This window comes from Helianthus annuus, chromosome 1, assembly GCF_002127325.2.
Source record: "Helianthus annuus cultivar XRQ/B chromosome 1, HanXRQr2.0-SUNRISE, whole genome shotgun sequence".
NCBI classification, from domain to species: domain Eukaryota; kingdom Viridiplantae; phylum Streptophyta; class Magnoliopsida; order Asterales; family Asteraceae; genus Helianthus; species Helianthus annuus.
Genome location: NC_035433.2, coordinates 98916228 through 98924265, shown reverse-complemented (window position 1 = coordinate 98924265; position 8038 = coordinate 98916228). Strand labels below are relative to the sequence as shown.

At 37.1% G+C, this 8038-nt stretch overlaps 1 long non-coding RNA gene across 1 annotated transcript; it reads right to left on the bottom strand.

Moving 5' to 3' along the window:
* Positions 1–1333: 1333 nt before the first annotated feature.
* Positions 1334–3079, bottom strand: LOC118492086. Its single transcript, XR_004892512.1, has 2 exons — positions 2833–3079; positions 1334–1725 (listed from the first exon to the last, which is right to left on the bottom strand). It is a non-coding gene; the product is annotated as an uncharacterized LOC118492086 (long non-coding RNA).
* Between the last annotated feature and the right edge of the window lie 4959 nt (positions 3080–8038).

Sequence of the window (8038 nt, the reverse complement as noted above, 5' to 3'; positions counted from 1 at the left end):
ATTGATTTTATAGTTTCTATTTAATTAAATTAATTTTTTTTATGTAATGATTTGTCTTTTGGTTGTATTTGGTCCAAGGTAGCTCCATGCCATGTTGGCGTTTTGTTTGTGTTGATATAATATGTGCTCCTTTGCCTGTCCACAAAAAAAAAATATATATATATTTGATAAATACAAGACCGGACATACGTAAGGATTTACAATCAAGGACAAGACCTGAAAACATGTTTGAAACCCCACCATTATTAAAACCTATATAAAGAAGTAACTTTTTCATGCATATAGACTTATAACATGTGCTTTGGGGATTTTTCAAAAAAAAAAACTTGATTTTTTAGTTTTAACCCAAAGGTTTTACCTTTTACAATTTTAACCCTATAAAATTTGTTTTTTTTTTGCTTTAACTCAAAACTTTTCATTATTTGCAATTTAACTTCACAACTTTTGTCAATTATACTTCTCGTCTTTGGTTTAACGTTTTTACGTTTCGTTACGTATAGTTCTAATTTTTTCGAGTTCATAGGACGCAACGTACGGGTGTGGTTCAACTTTTATGATTTGTTTCAAATTTTGAAAGTTAACATGGCGCAACGTGAATATGTGGTTCAACGTTTTTACCTCTATTTTTTCATGTTTGACAAGTTTGTCGCAACACGCAGATCCTAGGTCGACTCAGTGTTGGTGGTCGATCACGGTTGTGTGACATTAATACTATTTGAAGCCGTTTTACGCCCCGCCGCAAAGCGGGTTGTGCTTTGGGGGTTTTCTAAAGAAAAAATGGTTATGCATATGGTTGTCGTAACCTTGGCTTTAGAGGTTTTCCAAAAAAAAATTGATTTTTTTTTTTACTTTTCACCCAAAAGTATTTCATAAATTACTTTTAACCCAAAACTATTTGTTTTTTTTTTTTTTTGCTTTTAACCCAAAACTTTTTATCTTTTGCAATCTATCCTCCTAACTTTTTTTACTTTCAACTTTGATCCTTTATAGTTTTCATTTTCCGCAAATTTTCCGCTTTATGCTTGGTTCTAAATTTTGTGACTTAACACATTGCAACGTGCGTCTTTGGTTTAACTTTTTTTTTACGTTTCATTCTAAATTTTGCGAGTTAACACGACGTAACGTGCGTGTATGGGTGAACGTTTTTACATCGTCTTTTTTTTTCGTTTGACAGGTTTAACATAACGTGCGGGTCTTAAGTCAAGTTAGTTATAACTAAAGAATCCCCGCCGCATTGCGGCGGGTCTCAATTCTAGTTATAGCTAAATATTAAATATGGATATTCCATACTCCTCTTTTGCGTGTGACATATTTTATCAAATGCATATCAAAGTTAAACAAACTCCATTTTCCACAAACTATTGCCAAAGTCTTATACAATAAGGGTATAAGGAGTGGTTAAACACTTTAAAGTGGCAAACCAAAAAACCGACCAATGAGAGCGCGCCATGTCAATTAGGCAAAAGTGTTTAAACTTTGGTGAAAAATGTTGACAATGGTTTAAACACTTGGTAAGTGGTAAACTATTTTTTAGAAAAAAAAGGAAAAAGGTGTGATTGGTTGAGATTGGAATGGACCCCACCCCACCACACACACACTCCCTTCACCGACGCGGTAACCGAACACCGATTTGGCAAACTTGGAAGCGGCAAAGCATGTTGGTGGTGGTGTTTGCCGCACGGTAAAGTTGTTTGCCGCTGCTTGCCGCTCCCCACTCCGTATGCCCTAATATAACAAATTTAATTAGTTAATTACCAAATGATTACAAAATTATTGAAGTAAAAAATTAAAATCAATATATTCACATGGAGGGATGCGCTTGCAAATTGTGGCATCACGATGTTGAAAAGTCAAAGCATGTGTTTTAAACCCAATAAAATGTTGCAAAAACATGCTTCTAGCCATGGTTATAAAACAAGGTTTTCAAGGCCGAGTACTTCTCGAGTAGTCGCTACAAGATAGGCTGTCGAGACGACTTTCTTCGACTTCACCTAATTACTCGGAGTTGGTCAAACGCATTCAATCTCAGCCAGAATTGGATCTAGTAAGTCAACTCGGGCCTAGTTTGACTTAAATAATAATAATATGGTCAATTGCATATTTCCCCTCATAATTCTTTTTAATTGCATATTTACCCAATTCAACATTAAAATTGCATATATCCCCTTCCTTAACTAATAAAATTGCATATTTACCCATTTTAATTTATTACATTAAAAATAAAGTACTTAATGACTATTTTACCCTCTAAATGAAAAACAAATGCCAAAATTTAGTCTATTACGGTCACCTCCAATTGGCATGAAGACAAATATGACAAGTAAACTCGTAACTCGTTCCAATTCAACCCATTTAACTCGTCCTAATTTGATATTGTAAAAACTTCCCAGTTGAACTGTACCTTCTTCGACCATTTGCCATACATAAACATAACTCAAATTGACCATCCAAAGTTTAAAGTTACAATTTCCTTATGTACCAAAAGATATGGAAGCTGCAACCTCTGTTTTGTCTATCAAGTTAAACCACCATATAATTAGAGATGGAAGAATTATTAAAATGATTTTCAAAAGTGAAAGTGGATTTAAGTTGAATGAACATATGACCTGCAGTTTTTTAATACTATGTGAAAAAATTGATCCAAAATATACTTACGAATAAGAAATCATCCAAAACAAATTGAAAAACCAATCTTAAATATAAATCAAATTGTCACATAAACATAGTATAAGAACGCTTTTAAACTTACAAAACCTGGCCTCGCTACCCACTCATTTAAACCCAATTACCAGGATGAGGAGAAATTAAATTATTCCTGTGATGAAATCGTACCCGATAGAATGGAATCGCTAGCCGAATAAAGGAAACGCTGTCCGAATGAATGGGGTAACTGGCAAACTGAAACGTTTAACTGGATCACCGAGAATGAAATCACCGGCTGTCGGCCGTGGAATCGCCGGTCAGTGACGCAGGCTATGGAGTCGCCTGAGAGGGAAGAACATGAAGAGTGGTGAGTGGAGTACTTTGAACTTGGATTTCCTACCGAAGGAGTGAAGGGTAATTTAGGCATTTCAATAAACAAGGGCAAATATGCAATTTCAGTTTTGGCTTGGGTAAATATGCAATTGAGAGTAATATTAAGGGGAAATACGCAATTACTCCATAATAATAAAACATAATTTCTATGCCTATCATATTAAAGAATGAATATCATTTTCACGTATTTTGTTATAAATATTAATAAATTTATGCTATTTGACGTATATTTAGGTTGCTATGAAGGGTGTTGGTAAAGAAATGACCAAGTACCTTAATGATTTTCAGTTTGGAGTCGGCGTGTCGGGTGGCGCTGAGGCCATTTTGCACAGCGTCAATAGGGTTCTAAGTGAACGTCACACTGATGGGTCTCTTGCAATGCTTACGGTAGATTTTTCTAATGTTTTTAACCAGGTGGATAGATCAGCTTTACTTCGGGAGATCAGGATGAGGTGCCCTTCTATTTCTTTGTGGGTGGAATTTCTATATGGGCAGCCAGCAAGATTGTATCTTGGAGATGGGCACATTTGGTCTACCACGGGAGTTCAGCAAGGGGACCCATTGGGACCACTTCTTTTCGCGCTTGTTTTGCACCCCCTTGTGCATCAGATTAGAGAAAAATGCAAGCTTCTCCTTCATGCTTGGTATCTTGATGATGGGACTGTCATTGGAGGTTCAGAAGAGGTGGCTAGAGTGTTGGACATCATTAAGGTGTCGGGTCCAACATTGGGTCTTGAACTTAATATTAAGAAAACTGAGCTATTTTGGCCTTCTTGTGATGGTAGCAAGTTTCGTGAAGGGTTATTTCCTAAGGACATCGGAAGGCCATTAGTGGGGGTGAAGCTTCTTGGGGGGGGCTGTTAGTAGAGACGCAAGCTTTATTAGTGGGTTGGCAAAGAAAAGAGCTGCTAAGGCAGTAGATTTGATGCGTCTTCTACCGAAATTAGGTGACCCGCAGAGTGAACTACTCTTGCTTCGATCCTGTATGGGCATTGCCAAACTTTTCTTTGGCTTAAGGACATGCCAACCTGTACACATGGAAGATGCAGCGTTGTTCTTTGACAAAGGTTTGCGTGAGGCGATTGAGGAATTGGTGGTTTGTGGAGGTCCTTTCTTTGGAGACCTCCAGTGGCGACTTGCTTCTTTACCTATTAGGTTTGGAGGTTTGGGGTTGTATTCGGCTGTAGAGGCTTCATCCTATGCTTTTGTGGCCTCGAGGGCCCAATCGTGGGTGCTATAGGACCACATCTTAAGAGACAGTGGCATATGCGGTATGGATTCTGATTATGTTTGTGCTTTGGCTTGTCTTCGTGATACGATTCCAAGCTTTGACTTCAGCGGTTTCACTAATAAGGACATCGCCCCCCCTAAAGCCCAACATGCATTGGCGAGTGCTCTTTTTAGTAAAATTGTCCACGAAATTGAAGTACAGTTTGACTTGACCGTTAGACAAAGAGCCGTTTTTGAGTGTCTCCGAGCACCACATGCACAAGATTTTCTTCTTGCTATACCTATAGATGGGTTAGGCCAGCATATGTCGCCGGTGGAGTACTGTACTATCCTTAAGTATCGCCTCATGATTCCTTTATTCTCAGTTGATGAGGTATGCCCGGTTTGTCATAAGGCGTGTTTGGATTCTTTTGGTGAGCATGCAGTTCATTGTAGAGAGCTCTCGGGGTTCAAATACCGACATGATTTGGTTAGGGATGTCCTTTTTGACATATTCAGGTGCGCTGGCATTTCTGCTAAGAAAGAGGCACCCGTTAATTTCTTAACAGACCCGTTGGAAGGGAGATCTACCCTTCGACCAGCTGACATTCTGGTCTTTGGATGGGTAGAAGGAAAACACGCATGTGTGGATCTAACAGGGATTTCCCCGCTTGTGGGCTTAGGGAGTAGTGCTTTCACAGTGGGTTAGGCTGCTTCGGGTAAAGTGATCAAGCATGAGAAAGCGTGCCTTGACAACCAGCACGTGTTTATCCCATTTGCTTTTGATACTTTTGGTTTTCTGGCGCCAGAGACTGTGAACCTACTTAGTCGAGTTCAAAGGGTCATGCATAGTAATGTTATGACCCCGAGATCTATAGACGTAGTTTTTAAAAGGCTTAGTTTTGCTATTCAAAAAGGGGTAGCGGCACAGCTTGTAGCCCGTTTACCAACTATCTCGATGTAAATTATTATTCTTTTATAAAAGTTTAACTTAATATAATAATCTATTCTTATAAAAAGTAATTTCTTTATAATTTAACATGTTCGAGTACTCACCAAGTACTCTCCGCCTAGACCGAGTACTCTCAACTCCCCAATAGACCGAATAAAAAGCGACTAGCAACTTTTGCAACCATGCTGTAGCTCATAAATTTCACACAAAAATTAATCACATTATGTTAGATATTCAAATAAGTGTGTTGGCATGATGTATGCCCACATGAGATTATGTAATAATTGATCACTAGGGTCAACTGAACCATGTGCAATGGCATACCGTATACATTTCCAGTTTCTTTCCACTACAAAATTTATCAATTTTTAAACCAGGATTTCAAGATTAGCATCATCTTCCCATGATTCAATCAACATAGATGTAAAATATAGTTTCGTACAAGAATTGACGCGTAGTACTTCCAATGTTTAAAGAAAGTATTCTTATTTGAAAAATAACATTGGTCACTAAATGTCTAAATATTACTTTAATGACAATTAGATGACATCCCAATTTCCTTTGAATTTGTAAGAAACTAACTAAAACTATTAAGAGACAACTTCACGAAAAAGTAATCAAGTTTCTTAAGGTTGAGTGTTGTGGTGTTCATCGGGGTCTGTCGTGGGATCAAGATAGCCGGGAACACTGTGCACCCGTCCTTTCCCGATTCTTCTTAGGTGACATTGGTGGCTCGTTCTCGATCATCATGCGCCAAAAAATATGACCATTGGGAGTCCAATAACTCTTTTTTTAATATTTATGAGTAAACTGCCATTTTGGTCCCTGAGGTTTGGCAAGTTTTGCCACTTTAGTCCAAATTTGAAACCTTTTGCATCTGGGTTCCTGTGGTTTCAATTTTGTTGTCATTTTGGTCCAAAAGCAAAGTCAGCTCAAATTTCTCAAAAAAATATGATTTTTTGTCTTTTCCTCAATATAGTGAAGGGCATTTTGGTCATTACAAAAAAACCTACTCCAACTTTCTTCCATCTTCGTCTCTCATCTCTCTGCAACACCCACTACATACACCACCCTCCACCTCCACCTCCATCAAGTAATTTTTCATGCTTACCAGTTACCTCATGTGTTAACTTCACTTGCACTCATATAAACATACACTAAACATTATAAAAACATCTTTAAATTAAAAAAAATGTGAATGTCATAACCTGATTGTTCTTCATCTCAGCTAAATGCTACTCGAAGACATCTCTACAACAATATAACATTCTCCCCCGAAATAGTTTGTTCGCACTTAGCGTCGTTTTGTGTCGACAAATTTTAGCTGAAATAACTCACACAACATTAAATCAACTAATTTTTCTATTACATCGGAGAAAAAACTTATACTCCGCACATATATCATATTAACATGTACTTTCAATTGCAAATTAGCAAATATGACATAATAACTACTCAATTTTCCTTCAACACTTAAAATGAACAAACATTTTATCATAATTCATCCAAATTTATAACCTAAATCAGTAAATCCTCATTTTCAACTAAATACCACTGATTAATATCCATATACCTTCAAAACCTACAAAATTAACCTAAATTTCACCTCCGTCACCACCAAGAACATATTTTGAAGGGGATTCCTGGTCATGATGGTCGTTTGAAGGGGGTTCGTCACCGACATAGGAACTCCGATTTTGTTGATCAAAACAAATAATAACTATTTCAGATTGTACCATCCGAACCCTAATCGTTCAAATTAAAGTTTGCCCCTTTTAACATCTGTCACCGCTATCGTCTCCGCTATTATCATGTGCCACCATCTCCACCATTAACATCCACCACTGCCAACGTCTCCACCATTAACATCCACCACCGCCATCGTCTCCACCATTATCATCCACCACCGCCATCGTCTCCACCATTAACATCCACCACCGCCATCGTCTTTACCATTATCATCCACCACCGCCTCCACCATTGAGCTTCTGATAGAGAGAGAAGAGAGAGAGAGAGAGACAGAGGGGTGTTTAGAGAGAGACAGAGAGAAAAAGAAGAATGAGAGAGACAGAGGGGTGTTTAGAGAGAGACAGAGAGAGTGCAGAGTTTGAGATGGGAGAGAAAGGAAAATATATTATATAAATTTTCTATAAAATGACCATTTTGCCCTTGAGAAAAAGGACAAAATAGCAGGATTCTATAAGAGAAATATGATCTGATTTCACTTTTGGACCAAAATGGCAATAAAACTAAAACCACAGGGACCTAGATGCAAAAAGATTTGAGTTTTGGACTAAAGTAACAAAAGTGACCAAACCTCAGAGACCAAAATGGCAGTTAACTCAATATTTATTTTTCCCTTCTTTAAACAACCAAATCAAGTATTTTTCTTTTACATTTTCTTCAATATATAAATTCTCTCCAACCTTCACATTTTACCCTAAGAAAACTCTAAAATTTCATTTTTGCTTCATGGCATGTTCATCATCTTCCAACGAAATCAACGGATTTTATATTAACGCGGTTATAAAGATGACATAAATTATTATAGGAAAAGAAGAAAATACGTCACATCCAAAAACGACGACAATGTGTTTAAGTACAGATCAGAAAGGTATTTACTTTTAATGTGTTATTTTTATAATTTAAATAATATATGTTTATTAACTTTTTGTCATTTTTAGATTTACTATTGCAGTAATTGGAGTAAATTGCCATTTTAGTCTCTGATGTTTGTCCCAAATTGACATTTTAGTCCAAATAGTTTTTTTTCTCCTTTGGGTCCCTGAGTTTTCCATTTTGTTGTCATTTTGATCATATTGCCTAACTCTATCTAAAAGC